The sequence below is a fragment of the Mesoplodon densirostris genome, chromosome 10 (genome assembly GCF_025265405.1).
Source record: "Mesoplodon densirostris isolate mMesDen1 chromosome 10, mMesDen1 primary haplotype, whole genome shotgun sequence".
Lineage (NCBI taxonomy): Eukaryota > Metazoa > Chordata > Mammalia > Artiodactyla > Ziphiidae > Mesoplodon > Mesoplodon densirostris.
In genome coordinates this window covers 74778408-74798326 of record NC_082670.1, presented here as the reverse complement: position 1 = coordinate 74798326, position 19919 = coordinate 74778408, and the positions used below count along the sequence as shown (strand labels likewise).

The 19919-nt window shown below is 43.5% G+C and overlaps 1 protein-coding gene across 3 annotated transcripts in view; it reads right to left on the bottom strand.

The window, feature by feature from the left end:
- The window catches only part of CACNA1D (calcium voltage-gated channel subunit alpha1 D), a 322894-nt gene that overhangs the window by 112928 nt on the left and 190047 nt on the right, over positions 1 to 19919 (bottom strand). The window lies entirely within an intron of this gene.

The window sequence follows — 19919 nt, the reverse complement described above, 5'->3', positions numbered from 1 at the left end:
TTGAGGAAATTGGGTGTTTTATTTAAAAAAAGTCAACAATACTGTGTGATGCTTCACACACAAAAAATTTTTTATTTGTTGGTACTGGTTTAGTTCAAAGTTCATCAAAATCATTGGCTTTGTTCCAGTTTTCCCTCAACCCCAAAAAGCCAGGAGCAGCCCAAATGTGTTCTCTCTGCATGAAATAAATAGGCCAGAATTGGGGGGAGGGCTTTGGGCTGCAGCACCCCATCGATAGGATCTGCTCCCTTGCAGGTAACTCCCACGGAGGGGAAGAGGGCTAATGGATGACAGCACTCTTTAACGGAAGTTAGGCACTGGCCACCAAGAAGTGAAGGAGAACCACGGGCGAGCCAAAGAGACAAGAGCAAATGGAGGACCCTTGTTTACACAGCAAGCAGGTCGAGAAAAATGTTTAACAATCGCACTTCCAATCACCCAACTACATTATGACTATGCTTTGGGAGCTCATTCCTGAAACAAACTCCATGGGGAATCCTTGTGCGAAGGGATCCTGTGCCTTCTAATTTTTCTGTTTGTGACGGTTGGGGAATATTAAGAGATTTTCTCAAAGCAATCCTCCCCTTTTCATGTCCTTCGCTTCTTTTATTGACATCAACGTCTGTGAAGATGCTTTATATAGAAAAGAGTTGCCGTCTTTTGGGAAGATGAACCATTTTCAAAGTAGGTGTTTTCCTAGCTTTTAATAACTAGGGTGAGTTATCTTCTGTGAACGACAGCAGGGCAGCCTGAACACACCAAAGCTCAGGGACAGGGTGGCACTTATGCTGCCCACGAGGAAGGGGGGTATGGACGGAGAGAACAAATGCCTGATCTGTCCAGTCTTCTTTTCTCTCTCCCAGTCCTTTCTGACCACTCCCTGGCTTGAACCCTGTGCTCCGGCCATCCTCAAGTTCCCTCATTTTCTCCAAGGCACGGAGAACTCTTTCAGCTCCAGGCTGTTCCCGAAGTGAGGCTCAACTCACTACTCTTCCAAATACCACCCCACTCAGCTGGGTCAGCCTACAAAAACAGTTCTCCAATTTGCCCTGCAATTTGTTATTTAATATTCCCTCTTACACGCCAGACTGTAAGCTCTGTGACAGAGGGGCTGTGTCTGTCTTATCTTTGGATGTTGGTTCCTTATCACAAATCCTGGTCATTAGTATTTGCTCGATAAGATTAGGCTGAATTAAATATATAGTTTCATAGGCTCAGGCCTTACGCTAATGATGATCATGTCAAAGACATGATTGTGGGCTCTGCATGGGACATACCTGTAACTTTCTATCACCTAAAACTGCACCCGTCATTGTCACAAGCAAAAAACAAAAACGAATACACTTTCCTTTCACCACATCCCCTTGTCTGAGGACAGAAGAGCTGTTCTTTCTTTGAAGAGTTAGTTTCCATGGCTACCAAAGACATTTCCCCAAATGATAAGAATCCGGGTTGTATGCTAAAAGTTACAGACTTCTTGTTTCAACCTGTTTTCTAAAAAACATGTTTTAAGACGTGTTCTTCAAAAACATGGGCCTCTTGCCTCACATCACTTTCTCCAAGTGAAGTGTATCAATCAAGTGAGCCCTGCCAACTATATCACATCTTCTCATGACGGCTTCAAATACTGCTCCTTAAGAAGTCGTCTGAGAACCACACCCCACTAGACTTGTCAGATTCTGGTTTTTAAAGAAAAATTAGAAAATTGTGTATCTGAAGTCTGATTTGGGAGGGTGGCAGAACCATTCAAAGTTAACATGTGGGAAGAGACCAGCGAGCCCAGGCCCTGTCCTGCTTCTGCACCAAAACAGTTCGCTGCTAAGGGCCTGGTTAAAGAGCCTGAGATGGACAGAGGGCTGCATCACCTATTCAAAGGGCAGCTGGGGGATCTGACCACAGATGAGCCACACTAGCCCATGGAAAAAGCTGGAACAGAGCCCACCAGCTGGGAAGTCCTCAAAGCAATCCCTGTAGGAATTCCAGCCCAAATCCCTCTCACTGGTCATGTCAAAGGCAGACCACCTGGAGAGAGGCCCTAAGGGAGATGGGGTCCTCCCTCTGAGGAGCTTCTCCTTGAAGGACAGGATAGGTGAAGTGCCCTTTCTGAACCATCAGACTTACTTGAGAACAAGGGAAGAGCATCCTATTATAGGGGAGACTCAGGGACTCAGAGAGATTACCCGCCCCCCCCCCCCCCGCCCCAGTAACAGAATCCCAAAGGGCCTCTTGAGATAGACTGGGACTTGTTCACAGGAGTTTTAAGAGGTAAAAAACCCCAATTTCTCTGAAGTCTCCATATTCCACGATTCCCCTTTACTTTGAGTAATTAATTTGGGGGAAGAGAAAGAAACTGGCAGAGCATGAAGAATGGAACAGCTCAGGATGTATCAGCACAGAGGCAGTCTGATAGATGGGATCCCCCAGGGGCACCCCCTCATCACACACAGAAAGAGCTTCCAACTGATGAGAAAGCAGCCTGGGCTCTGGAGTCGAGCAGATCCAGATTTCATCCCTAGCTTACCCGGAATTCCTTCCTTACTAGCTGTGTGACTTTGAGAAAAACAAACCCTCTCTGAGCATTGCTTCCCTCATCTGTAAAACTGAGGCAAAAGACACAGCAACTAAAGTAGCTGAGAAGATTGAATGAAATAAACTTTATACAGGCACCTAGCTCAGCGCCGGGCATAGATCTATATATAACTGACATATTAACAACAATAAGTAATAAAGAAAAATTCCCTCACGTGATCCATACCCCAGAGGTGACAAATCCGCAGCTCTCTCCTCATCTGAGAGACGCTGACCCTCAACCATCTTCCACGAGGTCTCCTTCATTCCCACCCCAGCCGGAACTCCCACCTCCTCACACCCCGCTCCCTCTGCCACAGCCCCCAGCCCCAGAGCTCTCCTCACTCTGCTCGGCCCAGAGAGGCACAGCTTTACCTTCCAGGCCCGGCCCGCCTCCATCACCTTGCCGCTCAAACGCCTCCACAGCTCCCATGAACTAAAGACAAAACCCCGCCTCCGTCACCAGGCACTTCCTTCTGCCCCACGACTCCCAGACAGCACACGGCACCTCGTCGGCCCCACTGGCCAACTCACTGGCTCCTGAAGTGCGGGCCCCACCAGGCCCTGCTCCCCTCGCTGCTTCTGGGGTCTGGGATGCATCCTCCTATCTTGACATCCTTACAAACGCCCTTCCTTCAACGCCCCACCTGAGTCCGGCTTCCTCAGGAGAGCCCTCTCTGACCTGCCAGCCCTCCACTGCTCTCCCAGGGCACAGGGCTCGGTACAGATTGTGCTCAAGTACACTTGACTGAGAGCCGGAGGGGAGAGGGTGCAGGTGCTGGCGTGCACACAGGGAGTGCCCTGGAGCTCCTCCATATGTCTCCGTAAGCCTATCTGTAAGTACCGGCACATGATTCAAGGACAGGTAGGCCTCTGGGAAGAGCACACCTCTGGGCAGGCGGTGTGCCATCACCCACTGGATTAGAAAGCCTCCCAGACTCAGAAGCTGAAAAGCCCCAAATGCTTGGAGGCTCTGAAGGTGCTGGCAGAAAACTTAAACCAAGATTTATTTTAAGCAGAATTTCAAGGGAATGATCTAGTTCTGAGTGGATTAATATTTTATCCCTGAATCCAAAACAAACTCTCATGACAATCAGACTTAGAGAAATTAGGTTAGGTCTTCAAGTGCCACTCCAGGTCCTGGAAAGAGGCGGGGCCCTGGAGACAACAGCTGGCACGTGAATATTCAGACTGCAAACAAGAAGGCTTTTCAAATTCACAGGAACAGCCTTGTTCCTTATTCACAGGAACAGCCAATGCTGACCACACCTCACATCTGCAGAAGTCTTTACAGTTTACAAGGTCCCTTCCCATCCATTTCTCTCCTTGGTTCTCAGGACAGCCTTGTAAGAGAAACCACATGGGGATTTCCCTGGTGGCACAGTGGCTAAGAATCTGCCTGCCAATGCAAGGGACACGGGTTTGAGCCCTGGTCCGGGAAGATCCAACATGCCGCGGAGCAACTAAGCCCGTGCACCACAGCTACTGAGCCTGTGCTCTAGAGCCCGCAGACCCAACACAGCCAAAAATAAATAAATAAATAAACATTAAAAAAAAGAAAAGAAAAACTACATGGCAATGGGGCCGTCAACTTTAGGAGCGAGAAGACCCTGACTTGGAGAAGTGAAGTATACTGATGAAAGTCACGTCGTCAGGAAATGTGGTGCCAGGACAAGAGCCAGGACTCTGACCTCTGAACTTGAGCTCTTCCCACTACGACATGTGGAAACCAATAACCACAGCAACTAGGAATCCCCTGGGCCAAAGGAGCCACCTCAGGCGGGGCAGCACTCAGGGATCCCAGCCACAGCACTGCCACAACCCTCGGCTGTGGATACACCCGCTGGAGTTACCAGCACCCCCAGGCTCTGTCTGCAGAGACTGAAGCTTCTGGCACATATCTCAGGCCAGGTAAGCCCAGACCACAGGGGCTGGACAACATCGCCCCAGACCAAGTGAGCAGGGTCTCCGTTAGCTGAGGACCCTGCCCCATCGTTAGACCTCACCACCACTAAGCCTCAGCTCTCTTCACTGATGCCGGCAGTCACTGAGCAAAGCGCAAGGCACATGTCCAAGGCCCAGTCCCCATCGCCCAGTGCGTCGTCATCCTCAGGTCCTCTGAACTTCCCCATCACGGACTCAGTCTCCTCTCACTCTTCACTCTGGAATTGCTGCTCCAGAGGGTACAATCTCCTGTATCCTCAACCTTTTCAAAGGGACCCCCCACTTCTTGCTTTGATGGAAACCTGGGTCATCCTCAAGCTTACTGCTTTGCTTCCCTTGTAGCCCTTCCAGACCCCACCTACCTCGGATTGACAGCCTCCTTGCTTTTCTGTTCCTCTTCACATCTAGACCAATACTCCCTCATCCTGCTATAAAAATCAAATAAACAAAAAACCCTACTCCTTTCAGGAAGTGCCAGTAGGCTATGTGACCTTCTCCCCTTCCTCCGTGTTGTCTCCTACTTGCCCCCTAGACTGAAGTCTTAGGCTCCCAGCTCCCAGCCTTCCTCCCCATCCCAAGTCCTACCATCTTCCTGGGGGACTCCAGTAGCCCTTGGTTGACCCTGCCAACGCCTGGCTTTTCAATCCCTTGACATATTAATCTCCATGACTATTGATCCCCAAATTTTACCACCCCTAATCATGAATTCAAGCTTTCTGCTCTCTGACCACAACCTCCTCTCAGATCAGTTGACTTGTCTCACTCCTCCCACTATAAACAATACTAACCTCTTCGGAACATCCAGTCCACTGACCGCCCCCATTTTCTCTCAGTCTGTTAGGCTTCCCCTTCCCTCCTAATCTACCTTAGATTTCATGATCCATCAGTAAACCATTTAGTGATGTTCTTGCTGCTACCCTAAACTCTCTTGCATCCTTTTACTATACAGAGAGAGCAAAACCCTCACCCCAGATGACCTCAGATACTCCCTTTCTCCATACCTGGGTAAGAGCAGTCAAACGTGGCTACAGAAAAGTCATACGATGTGATAGACTGACATCAATATGGATTTGTCATCGCCAGCTTCAAAAAGGACCTCCATGCTACCTATCATCTACGTCAGTTCTCTGGTCCACTCACTCCCCAACTCCCTGTAACCACCATCTTGAACCTCCCTGACTCTCCAGACAGGACTCTGCCACCCACCCCCTTGCCGCCAGCAGTTAACCCTGCCCCCTGCTTCAGAGAAGCTAGGAATCAGGCAGGAACACTCCTAGCTTCCTACGATCAAACCAAACTTGTATCTGCCCCATATTCTCTTCCTTTCTTCTCATGACAAAGAAAACCTCCTTTTCTTAATACTACCTGTCTTCTGACATCCTAATAAATTGAGTGTTCCAATCCTTCCATTTTTTGAGGTCTTCTTTAATTCCCTTCAGCAAAGTTTTGTGTAGACACGATCTTGTACATCTTTCGTTAGATTTATTCCTGGGATCTTGACGTTTTTAGTTTGGTTTTTTTTTTTTTTTTTTTTTTTTGCATCTTCCATGTCTCTGCTTAACATTTTGAACACATGGAATATAGTTATAATGACTCTTTCATGTCCTTTTCTTCTAATTCTAACATCTGAATGAGTTCTGGGTTGGTTTCAACTGATTGATTAAATCTTCTAATCATGGGTCATGTTTATCTGCTTCTTTGCATGCCTACTGACTTCTGAATCCCAGACATCTAAAGTTTTATCTTGTTGGATTGTAGATATTTTTGTATTCCTACAAATATGCCAGTTGCTTTGCTCTGGGATGCAGTTAAGGAACTTGGACTAAACTGATTGATCATTTCAGGTCTTGCTTTAATAATCTGTTAGGTCAATCTGGAACACTACTTAGTCTAGGACTAGTAATTCCACTACTGAGGCAAATCTTTTCTGAGTACTCTACCCAACGTCCTGTGAATTGTGAGTTTTTCCAGTCCGGCTGGTGGGAACAGGCAATATTCCTGGCCCTATGCCAGCACTGAACACCATCCTTTCTAATCCATTCAAATATTCTTTCCCCAGCTTCCTCACACACATGTGCTGAAAAGTACTCTGCTGAATACTTAAGGGGGAACTTCTGGAGTTCTCTTTCTATGAAATTTTCTCCTCTCCAGTACTCTGTCCTGCATACTTTAGCCACCTTCGTTTTTGCAGACTCTTAGCTTCATCTTCTAAACCCAGGGGGACGACAGGGCTCTGCCTGGGTTCCCCCTCCTTGTGCCGTGGCCCAAGAATTCTCTTAAGCCAGTAAACTGGAACAATTATGGAGCTTATTTAGTTTATTTCCTGGTTCTCAGGGATCACTGCCCTTCACTGCCTGACGTCCAGTGTACTGAAAACCGTTGTTTTACATATATTGTGTTTTGGGTTTTGTTGTTGTTTCACGTGGGAGGGTAGGGTAAATCTGGTATTTGTTACTCCACCTCAACCAGAAGCAGAAAACTCTTTTAACTCTATTTTAATGGTATTTTAAAATCAATTTTATCATGACACAAGTCACGAACAATAAAATGCACACAATTTAAGTTGATGGTTTGGCTAAGGTTGACACCATGTAAAAAACACCCCAATTAAGATAAAGAACATTTATAACACCTCCCAGAAAGGTCTCTCAGTAAACCCTTCCTCTTCCCACGCTAGAAAATCAGTGACCTGATTTCTACATTATAGACTAATTTTGCCTCTTCCAGAACTTCACCGTATGTTCTGTTTTGTACCTAGCTTCTTTCCCTCAGCAAAATGTTTCTAAGCATCATTGATAATGTTGTACTAGTACTTCATTCTATTTTTACTGCTGAATGGTATTCCAAAGTTTGACTTGGATACCACAATTTGATTATCTATTTTACCTGCTGATAGACCTTTGGGTTTTTCCAATTTGAAGCTACTATGAACAATGCTCTATGAATGCTGACATACAAGTCATTTTGTGGACAGAAGGCTTTCATTTCTCTTCAGTAAACAACTAGGAATGGAACTGCTGAGCCATATGGTAAATATATGTTTAACTTTATGAGAACTTGACAAGCTTTTCCAAAGTGGTTGTACCATTTTGTTTCTATGAGCATCATGTGAGCATTATCAGTTGCTCTATACTCTTGTCAACACTTGATACTGTCTTTTTGATTTTAGCTACTCTACTATTCTACATATGTAGTAGAATTTCACTGCAATTTTAGCTTGCATGTCCCAGATGATTAATAATATTAAACATCTTTACATGTACACTGGCTATTTGTATATATTCTTTTGCAAAGTATCTGTTCAAGGCTTTTGCCAATTTTATTTTTTGTTTATTGTATTGTTTACTGTTTATCTTATTATTTAAGAGTTCTTGTATATCCTCCATACAAACCCTTTGTCAGATATATGTAAGTCATCCAACTTTGTTCTTTGTCAAGATTGTTTTAGTTATTATAGGTCCTTTGTAATTTGTATAAATACTGAAATCATCTTGTCAGTTTTTTTTAAAAAAGCCATTAGCATTTATGAATGGGACAGCACTTAATAGATAAATTTGAGGAACGCAGATAAATTCAACATCTTAAAAATATTGAATCTTCCAATCCAGACCAAATGATCATGGGCCATCATCATTTACCTAGATCGTCTTTAATTCTACTAACCAGTAGTTTTCAGTGCAGAGGTCTTCCGTATCTTTTCTTATCTTTATTCCTAAGGATTTTAATTTGTTAATGTTATCGTAAATCATATTTTCTCAGATTTCATTTTCCACGTTCTTGCAGCTTATGTACAGGAATAAAATTGATTTTTGTATCCTGAGACCTTGCTACATTCACTTATTAATTCTAGTAGGTTTTCCGGCAATTTGTTAGGACCTTCTAAGTAGACAATCATGTTTTCTGTGAACAGAAATAGCTTTTGCTTTCTTTCTAATCTTTCTGCCTTTTATATCCTTTACTTGCCTTAATGTACTGGCCAGTACTTCCAGTATAATGTTGAACAAAAGGGGTGAGAGAGGAATGATTACTTTGTTCTTAATCTCAGGAAAAAAAAGCATCCAGTGGGCTTCCCTGGTGGCGCAGTGGTTGAGAGTCCACCTGCCAATGCAGGGGACATGGGTTCGTGCCCCGGTCTGGGAAGATCCCACATGCTGCGGAGCGGCTGGGCCCGTGAGCCATGGCCACTGAGCCTGCGCGTCCAGAGCCTGTGCTCCGCAACGGGAGAGGCCACAACAGTGAGAGGTCCGCGTACAAGAAAGAAAAAAAAAAAAAATCCAGCCTTTCACCATTAAGTATGTTGTCAGTTACAGTTTTGTGTTTTTTTGTAGATAACCTTTTACAGGTTGAGGAAGTTCCCATATATTCCTAGTTTGCTAAGAGCTTTTTATCATGAATATTACAGAATACTGTTGGTGGCATTTTCTGCATTTTCTGAGATGATGATATGATTTTTCTCCTTCATTCTGTTAATATGGTAAATTACATTGTTTGATTTTCCAAAGGTGAACTAACCTTGTGTTTCCTAGATAAACCCCACCTGGTCATGAGGTATTGTTCTTTTAATAATTGCTAGATTTAATTTGCTAGTGTTTGAGAATTTTTACATCTATATTAATGAAAACTACTGTTCTTTTGTCTGTTGGATTTGGTACTGAGGTTATTCTGGCCTCATAAAAATATGTTAGGGAATGTCCCCTTCCTCCTCTATTATCTGAGATTTTTTTCTAGAAATGATATTCTTTCTAAATTGTTTGACAGAATTGACTTTTGACATCATTGAGGCCCCCAGTTTTCTTTGAGAGAAGGTTTATGATTCTGAATTCCATTTGAAAAGCGAATATAGGGCTCTTCAGTCTTTTCTTTCTTTTTGAGTCAGTTCTAATAAGCTGTGTTCTTCAAGGCATTTGTCCATTTCTCCTAAGTTACTGAATTTATTGTCCTAGTCTCTTGTTATCATTTTAATGTCTGTAATATTTGTGTTGACATACCCTCCATCGTTTCTAATACTGATCGATTTTTCTTTTTTGATTAGTCTTGCTAAAGATTTATTAACTTTATTAAGATTTTCAAAGAGTCCACTCTTGTCTTTGTTAACTTTACCTATTTCTTGCATTTTCTCTTCTACTGACTTATGTTCTTATTTCTTTTTTCTACTCTCCTTGGATTTAATTTGCTTTTCTTTTCTAGATTCTTAGATGGGAATACAGACCACTGAATGTAAACCTTTTTTCTTTACTAACATAGGCATTTAAAGCTACAAATTTCTAAGCACTGCTTTAGATGGATAATGCAAATTGAGATGTTGTATTTTTATCATCTTTCCATTTAAAAAACTTCTCACTTTTATTGTAATGTTTTTTTGAATTGTAAGTTATTTAGAGATGTATCATTTACTTTTCAGTATTTGAATGACTTTCTAGACAGCGTATTGTTGCCGGTTTCTATTTCAAATCAATTGCTATTAGAAAAAATGTACTCTGCAAGATTTAAATCTTTTGATACTTAGTGAGACTTTTTTTTTTTAATACAGTCCACACGTGGTCTATCTTGGTGCTCCTGAACAGAATGAGTATTGTGCAGTTATCGGATATAGTGTTCTTTAAGTACTAGTTAGGTCATTCTGGTTGGTAGTGTTCAGATGTTATCTATATTTAGTTTTTTCATCCCCTTGCTCTTCAGTTATTGAAAGAACTATAAAATTTTCATCTATGTTTGTGGATTTATTGATTTCTCCACTTAATTTTGACAGCTTTCCCTTCATGTATTTCAAAGTTTATTAGGTACAAACTCATGTAGAATCATTGTCTTCTTGATGAATTGACCCTTCCAGGAATATGAAGTGTCTCTATCTCTGAAATCTCTCTCTGCAAATACTCCTTGTATAGAAGTCTATTTTATATATTTTGTATTAATATAGTTATCCCTTTATTTTTAATCTGTGTCTTATAGTATCTTGCATTTTTATTCACTCTGACAATTTTTGTCTTTTAATTAAAACACTGTGCCCATTTCATTCAATCCAAGTGCTGATACAGTTGGGTTTATGTCCACCATCCTGCTATTGGTTTTTTGTTCATCCCATATGTTCTTTGTTCCTTTCCTGCCTTATCTGTCATCTTTCAATTTGTTTCTATTGACGCCCCCACCCCATCTTGATTATGGATCACGTTTTCCTGCTTCTTTTCATGTCCTGTAACTTTTAATGATGTGGGGAAACATTTGGGGAACGTCTGGGTTTTTGGTGTCTTCCTTTAATGGGTGTTGACTTGTTTTGGCAGGTGTTAAGTTAGCCACTTGTCTTGATCCTTTTGAAGCTTGTTTATAAGATTTGCAGGTCTAGACTGGGGTAGATCTAGAGTGGCTCTTACTCCAGGGCTAAGGTAACCCTACCCGTAATGCCTGGCCTTTCCGAGGTCTCACTTGAATGTCCAATGTATCATCAATGTCAATCTATTCCAGCTGGTCAGAATCCCTCTGTTTCCCAACAGTGAGATTTCCAGCAGCTCACAGCTTTATAGTAGCTGTTCTCTACCAATAAATTCAACTAGCACATAGCAGCTTAGTATATAGTCAAAGATTTCAGAGACTCCCTATTCAGCTTTCTGGGGCCCCTTCTCTGCATACCTCTCTCTCTCCAGTACCCTGCCCTGAAAATCCCAGCTGTCTCAGCCTCTCAAACTCTGCTCTTTGCCTCTCGAGCAAATAGACCACTGTCCTCCTCTGGGCTCTGCCTCCTGTGCCACAACTCTAAAAGCATCTCTGGGCAGACAGCCAGGACAACTGTGGCACTTACTGCATGTGTTTCCCTTCTCCTAAGGAACCCAATCCTGTGTTGCCTATTTCCATCTTCTGAAAAACAAAAAAAAAAAAACACGGCTTCGTATATTTTCGCCAGTTTTATAGTTGTTTATAGTAGAAGGTCCATTCTGGCACTGTGACTATATTGTGGCTGGAAGAGGATTACAATAGCCTTAAATTGGTCTCCCCACATCCGGTCTTGCATCCATCCAATCCATTCATACTACTGCAGCCAGAGTGATTTTTTTTTTTTTTTTTTTTTTTTTTTGCGGTACACGGGCCTCTCACTGTTGTGGCCTCTCCCGTTGCGGAGCACAGGCTCCGGACACGCAGGCTCAGCGGCCATGGCTCACAGGCCCAGCCGCTCCGCGGCATGTGGGATCTTCCCGGACCGGGGCACGAACCGGTGTCCCCTGCATCGGCAGGCGGACTCTCAACCACTGCGCCACCAGGGAAGCCCCAGAGTGATTTTTATATGCTGAATTTTTCCAACATTAAGAAAAAAGTTCAAATGTTCACAAAAGTAGGAAGACTTACACAGTGAACAGCCATAATGCCTACCACCTAGTTTCCACAATTAACATTTGTTAAATTTTCTTTAGCTCCTATCTATCCATCCCTCTATCCATCCAGTTATATTTTTCGAAGTATTTTAAGGTAAGTTGAAGACATCAGAAAGCAGAGTAATTTTTATAAAACACAAATGTAAATCACATCACTTTGGGCTTGAAATTTATCAGTGGGTTCCTTTACCCTTCAGCTAATGTCCAGAATCTGTGATGTGATCTTGAAGGACCTTTGTGATCTGGGCTCTGCTGACCAGTCTGTCTTCCTTTCTTCACCCTCCTTTCCCAGCCCCCTGAGTGCCTGCCACCCTGGCTTTCTTCAGTTTCTCCAATGCCCTCTGTTCCTTCCCACTGTCGGGCCTTTGCATGGGTTTCTCCTTGACTGTAATACCCTCCCCGAGCGTCTTCTCCCATCTTGCCTGGATATGATGGCTATTCGTTCGTCCTTCTCTTCCTCCAGGATGCTTCCCCTAGACATTTGTTCTCCCTGTTAAACACTCTCACAGCACCATGCACCTTTCCTTCAAAGAACTTATAAAAGTTTATAATTTTTGTCTCCCTCATGAGATACAAGCTTCATGAAGACAAGACTCTGCTTTGTCTCACCATTGAAACCACTGTGTAGGCACACAAAAAATATTCATTGAATGAATAAGTCCTTTTTTCTTAAGAAGTCTAAGAGAGAGAGAAAAATATCGAGCAAGATTTTCTGTTTATTAGTCTGTTGCACTGAACCCGATCCAGTGGTACAGGGTTAGTCCTAAATATCGCCTCCAAGGCAATTATTATAGTTGCCCTCATCCAGATTCTTGGGAACAAAGTCATTCAGAAAGCCCTCCAAGACACGAAATTCACCATTTTTTCAGTGCTCTTTTACACAGCCAATCTAAATTCTCATAACGCTGTGGATCCATATCTTCATTTGATTCTCAGAGATATAGCTCTGAGTCTCAGAGTTTCATTTTGTTTCAGACAAAATATTTTTAAAATAGTATCTTTAAGGGTTTAACACCAGACAGCGCCCAACGCCTCATTCTGTGCCTCTCCGCACACATGCTTACCTTACACACCAGGGCAATAATGACAGCTCTCCTTTGCTTTGTGGAACCTGCAAACACTGTCTCATACGGGAGAAGGATACTTTCGCCTTGGGTGCATAATTTGCTTAAATATTAAAATGTTCCAGGAAAGGAACAACTGCTGAACTTTAATAAAGAAGAGCTCCCTATATCCCAGACATACAGGTCTTGCTATACTGAGCTGTCCTGCTATGCCAATATTTGATTTCTGTAAGCAATTTTACCAGCTTATAAGAGGTATTACACAGAAGGAAAAAAAGACTGGCATAAGGTTGACAGTAGCGCCTTAGGGCAATCACAGAAGTCAAATTATTAAATTCATAAACAACCCTTCACTGCAGAAGTAACAGTGATTGTTAATGCCGCCAACGGAATAGGGAACACAGGAAAATTATGGCTTTAATTTCAACCATTAAGGTACCAGAGGCTTAATGAAGAGCTGAGCTCTGCATGAGAGCACTAGGATGAATTCGCTTAGTACAGAGCTCTCCATCGGCAAAATGGGTGCTCAGGAGGGCACACATGGCCAGAGATGCCTCCTGGGTCCTCAGAGGTTTTTGCCAAGTGTTATAAAAAACGATTCGGTTAGGAATAGATGATAGCCACAGCTGACAAGTGAGAGAGCTCTCCTGAATCTGTTGCTAGTGCCTGGCTGCTGTCCACTGCTGTTGCCAGGGAAACAGGCGTCAGCTTGATGGAAACAAGGATCAGCGAAAACTTTCACTTACCTCATTTCCACTGATCCCAACAGCCATTTCTATGGAAACCGTCGCTTCGAGCCAGCGGCGGAGAGGTTACCACTCACTTGTTAATGTCAGGTGTGGCTACCAGCCTATGCGCTTCAGGTACCACCGTACCTACAGCACCCGCATCCACCTGTCAGCCACCCCCGACAGCATCTTAACTCTGCAACAGAAAAGTTCAGTGCTTAAAAGTATATATAAATGTTTAACACGGTTCTTTATCAGAAAAAGGAAATTTAGCATTCTTCTACTTAAAGCTGAAGTGGGGCTTAATTTCTTGTTCTACCAAAACCAAACCATGTGAAGTTACTAAAGGACCACAGATCTCTCCCTCAGCTTTCAACCCCACTCCCAACATTACTTCCAAGTTCAAGAAAAGAGACCTCCAACTATATGGACAACTCTTTCACCTATGAGTCTAGTCAAAACCAAAGACAAATCCAGCTAAATGTGTCTAGAATTCTGGTAGCCTGATCATCACTAATCACGCACAGGAAAATCTTTTTTTTTTTTTTTTTTTAGTTTTAAGAACTATCTACAAATACCCTCCACTGTCCCTTTGTTTTTGGACTAGATCTCAGTGTGCTTTCTTAGTGTGTTGGTCAAGCACTGTCCCTTTGTTTTTGGACTAGATCTCGGTGTGCTTTCTTAGTCTGTTGGTCAAGATATGGAATTAACTCATTAACTCAATATAATTTTATTCTGTAAAACAGTGGTAACCAACCATGCTGAGAGCCTGGTTATCACATTACCTAACTATACCCCTTTCAACGTTGCAAGCAATTCAACTACTCTTCTAAGATGTAGATATGTTTATGTACAGGAAGAAATTCTGTTGTTTATTTTTTGTCAGCAGATGCTGGTCAAATATTTAATGAGAGCTAATTCTAATCCCAGTCATGAATAATTATATGAATGCCTATTCCGAGAAGGTATGTCTCCTCAAGCAAACAACCACCATCTACCTGGTATGTTTTGCCCGCTGAGCCAACATTCAAGGGGAGGAAATTAGAGGCAATCTCCGATTGACCATGGCTCATAATGGTGTGAATTTAATGGGCCAGGGTGTAAATTATGATGCCTTCCCAAACCTGAACCTATTCAGTACAGTGCCCTCCCCAACACCACCCCTCTCCACTTCCTCTATACCAACAGTAACACAGGTAGGTAGAGTAGCCATGCCTGAATCTTTGTCTAGGTTTTTTATCCCAACACTTTCAACCAATCACCAAGATCCTTTCCCCCCAATTACTGTGGATTAAAGACAAACCAAATGGGTTGAAGAGAAATGGAATGTTCTGGGCAAATGTGAATCGAGTCTAAGGATTAGGAGATGAAATTAATCACTTTTTCCTTTAAAAAAGTGATTAGGATAGAGGTCCATCTCAATATTGGTCATAGTTTGGTAAATAATTCAAGAGCCTTCATAGTATGATACTGAATTTATAAAAGAAAATAGAGTTTTTAAACGTTTTTTGGCAAGGAACATCCAGGCACCAAAACAGCAGTATTAAAAACAACTGAACAGAAAGAATATTCATAGCATAGGATCCTAAAATTGCCCTTTGGATTTACTATGAAAAATGGCATGTGGGGCCTGATTTCAAAGGCCGACAGAGAACAGATGCATCAAAGTCTGGGTTATATTACACTAATCTCTTAAGGGTCTTCTAATCTCTTTCTGGCCATTGCTAAGTGCCAGGAATATGACTGCCACTATAATAAATATCAGAGATTATCTAAACTTCTTAGGAGAAATCCATCTAACAGACATCAAAACCTGTCTAGGCATTGTGGGTCCTTAGTCTTTCTTTGGCAGAAACAAAGACAAAGGCAAGTCAAATCCTTCCTCAACAAGGACCTATAATTTACCAGCTTCTAAATATTTTCATCTTCATTGTACCTTCCTGCACCTCTGATAGCATTTTTGAACATTAGATCCCTAAAAGTAAAGAACAGTAGAGAATACTTCGTTTATTAACTCCTGAGTAAAATAGTCATGCAAATTAAACCCAATCTATAGGCCTGGTCACAGGGGAAAAAAATTAGCTTAAAAGAACTGACTTGATTAGATTTTTCTTGCATCAAATCCCATTTTATATAGTCTTATTCAAGCTATCATCATAACGATAACCAAGCTCTCTACACTCTTCAGCTCACTGAATCCTCAAGGTGAATGTTATTTACATCATTTCACAGACAAGGAAAGTGAAGCTCTAAGAGGTAGGTCATTTCACCAAATCTCACAGTTGGTAAAAGGTAGAGCAAAGAGTCAAGTATTGATTATCCGACTCTAAAGCCAGTGTTTAACCATATGTTACAGAAATGCCATGCCCCTCTATTTGTGCAAAGAAATCACTGTCAGACATAACCTCAGTCATGATTTACAGCTGCATCATACTTTATAGCTGACAAAGAACCTCCACGGCCTCCTCTTGGGGGGCACCGAGTACAGTATTACTGTGCATACATAGCTCGTTTCTCTTGGTCACTTCCTGGGAAATCCAGAAAATGGGACACTTCAGATAGTTTCCAAACAGCCCCTCAGCTGTTCCCACCTCACCCAGGGAGGGGACTGGGAGGAGGTCCGTGGATTTAAGAGAAAGATAGATTCAATGAGTAAAATTCTTTATAGTACATATTTTTCACAGCACTTCTACATTCATGAGCTGACCTAAAGCCAGCTACCCCACGGCAGGAGGGGCAGCACGGCAGCATCTTCCCCATTTGAGGGGTCAAGAGACAGAGGCTCAGGGCTCCTAAGTGAAGTCCCAGAGTTAGCGGGTGACACTGGCAGGACCAGAACCAAGGTCTTCCAGTTCCCTTCTCATCTATCAGTCCCTTCTTGGGGGTTTGACCCACACCACAGGGGCTCAGAGGGCCCTCTACCTTACTGCAGGTGTGCCTGGCATCAGGTGGGTCCTGCAGGTGAAGACACAAGCCCACTGTCCATGACCACCATTTCCCCCCGGGAACCTGGCAGTGATTCTAAAGAAACAACGCGCGGAAACACCACTGTGTTCTCTTATTTTACCTATCTACGGACAAAACCTCAACGGGGACAAGGGTTAAGTGAACAATTTTAAAAGTGAAAAACCATCAAAGCCACCATGAGAACAGACATAGTCTGAATTGTAGACTTAATCGAGACAGTCTTTCCAATGCCTGGTCAAAATGGGACCATCTCCTTAATGACGACTTAATGTGAAATCGCAACTCTAGTTACAGATATTCTCGGCTCCTCCCACAGAGCACGAGCACCAGAGAAAAACGTCTTCATCCAGGATCACGTTTGGCTATGCCGGGCGTAAAATTCATGAACCTCGCACTCACCTTGAGAAGAACGGTCTGCGGTAAAAGCAAAGATTTTTCCGAAGCATCAGTCTTAATGCTTTAAAAACGTACCAACACCAAAACAAGTGTGCAAAAAAAAAAAAAAAAAAAAAGCAACAAATATTTCCAAATGGTTAACAGACTTAAAGACACACAGCATCTTATAATGATTCTTCATTAGAAAGCAGCAAAACGGTCTTAAGTGTCTAAAACAGGAGAACATTTTAATTTGGGCCTTTCGGAATTACATTTGTGTTGGTCTGATGGTCCCTAAGGGGCTATGCGACATAAGTTGTCTTCCTTTTAACATTTATTTAAAACATTTTTTATATTCCCTAAAAAAAGTTGGGAAGAACCCTAAGACTAAAACTAAACTTTAAAAAAAAAATACATTTCTTTAACAAGAAAATGAATACAAATGACCCATTTTGATTTTGTGTTGCTTTGGGGGAAAGTCGAGGAGGAGTACCTAGGCAGAGAAGCCTGGGTAACTAATTGTTAGGGGAGGTGGGAGCAGCCCCTTCTCTGGTTTCTCCACCCCCACCCCCAGAGACACCTTATCATCTTTCAAGATCCAGCTCACAGACATGCAGCTTTCACAGCCCCTCCATCTCCGCCTCTACTCTAGCTTGGCCATCCTGCACTGCCTAACAACAGTTTCCCCCCGACGCGAGACAATGACTGTCTGAGCACAAGGCCCCCATCTGAGTCTTCGACATCTTGGCACCCTGGCTTCTGGCCCAGAGCCAGGCACTCAACAGGAACTCAGGAAAAGCTGACCAAATTAGCGAACGCGGATGCACGACTCTGCTCTGCAGACGTGGCTCTTCCTTTACACAGAGCATGGCTTAGCATTTCCTACCCAAGTGGCCTTACAGGTGGCAGAGAGTCAGCTGCAGCCCCACATCATGGAACGGACTGAAAACTGCTGCGAAATCTCGGATTTTATTGTAAAAATTCATGTGTCATTTGCGCTCTCCTTCATAAGGGATCTAGTTTTGTTCTGATTCAAAACTGTTTTTAAATTACTTACTATTTTCCCCAAAATATATTTTAGTACACTGGTTGTTCCACCATGGTGTGTGCCTGTTTTTATCCTCCAGCTTTGGGCACCACCCACCTCAGAGTGCGTATTTAACACCCACCATTGTAACACGGAGTCCCTCCCTCCCACTTGCCCCTGTTTTCCTTTTTAAGCTGCCTCATCACGCAGGGGTGATGTTCCTGCTCTGGGAGCGCAGAGATAAGGCATGTCACTGGCACTGTTAAAATCAACCGCTTCCACGGCCTCAGTTTAGTTGGGTTTAGGAGGCACGGGGTGCCAGGAATTCACAACAGAATTGCTGTTACCCTTGTACTGGCCGTTTCTGTGGTAAAGTCAACACGATGCTGTTTCTCCAGGGATACATTCCACCCTTACCATCCCGACACTAACCTAAGGCCATGGCGGGTCACTAGGAGGAAGGCACTTTTAAAGTTTTAAGTGAAAGAACATGAGGCTCGAAGAGTCATCTATAGAAGGAAGCTTTGGTTGAGGTGGGGGGCAGGGGGTAAGCTGTCACCCCCCCAGCTCAGTCCCTACTCCCCTCACTGTGGGGCACAGGCTCCAGGGCCATTTCTAGACAGGGCTTCACAGGACAGTGTACATCCATGGTGTAAAAGTGACCACGCTCGGTCAAGGAGAATTCTAAACGTGTTATCCCTGAAAACAGGCAGGATAGGTTAGAGGGAAGATGAGGAAAGGAAGCAGAGATGGATCACTAGCTCTGCTTTCTGCTCTGGAAGAGGCAGTGTTGAGAAAAATGTGATAAAGGTCTCTCCACTGACTCAGCATTACACGAAGACATCACTTCCCCCAAGATACAAGCTTGGAAAGGCACAGATAGAGTGAGTGAGGAGTAGATAAACTCACTGGGAATCAAGCCTATCAACAGTATCTCCTGAGGATGTCTGAGCTCAGGGAGCGACAGAGGCTCCTCTGGGGAGATGGGCACCTCCTGGGCCTCGGTCGCACTCCCAGCCCCGCCCCCGCCCAGACAATGGCTATATACTGGCTCTGCTTCTGAGAGTCTGGAGAGCCCTGGTTCCCTTCTCTGGGGTACTCCCCTGTCTGGGGTGTCTGTGGGATGGGGAGGACGCAGAGCTGCCCAGAAGGGCTCTGGGATGGCAACTACAGGCAGGGCGAAGCCCCCCTCCTGACCCAGTCTCCAGCGAACCCCCTGTCAATCCACCGAGCCAAGGGGGTCAACAAAATGAAATTTCAAAAATGGTGACTGAGTGACATGGACGATGATAAGGCCACAGGCAATTTAGGTGCAAAAGCTGATTATTACCCTCATTAAAGACAGATTCTACAAGTTAAGATTAAAAATGAATGGAAGGGAGCATTCTCACAGTGACAGCAGCGGAAAACCAAGCTAAGAAACGATCCCGATCTGAAGGATGTGAGAGTTTGAAACTATTCAGTATTTATGTGCTAATCTAGGCTTATTTCTCTTTTACCATGAAATCTGAAACATCACTGGAAATCATCATGATACACTGCAGGTAAAAAGGGCCAGGTTATGTACTAATGGGAAGAAAACCACAAAAGACAAAGGCCCTTTCCTGGGGGAGACCAAGGCTGGGAATCCTTTTACTCACTTTTAATCTACTTGTACACACTGGCGTATTAACGTGACTGGCTTCAGGGAAATGGTTCCATTAAATTAATAGTGTTTGGCAAGCATCAGAAACACAGAATCTCACAGACAGATACAAGCAGAAAGAATCACAGTTTAGTCCAAAAGCAACACACAGAGGGGACATCAGAGTCCACATGCATGCAGAGAAAGCCGCAGGGACACGCAGAGCCGCCTGACACATGGCAGCAGCAGAATGTGGAACAC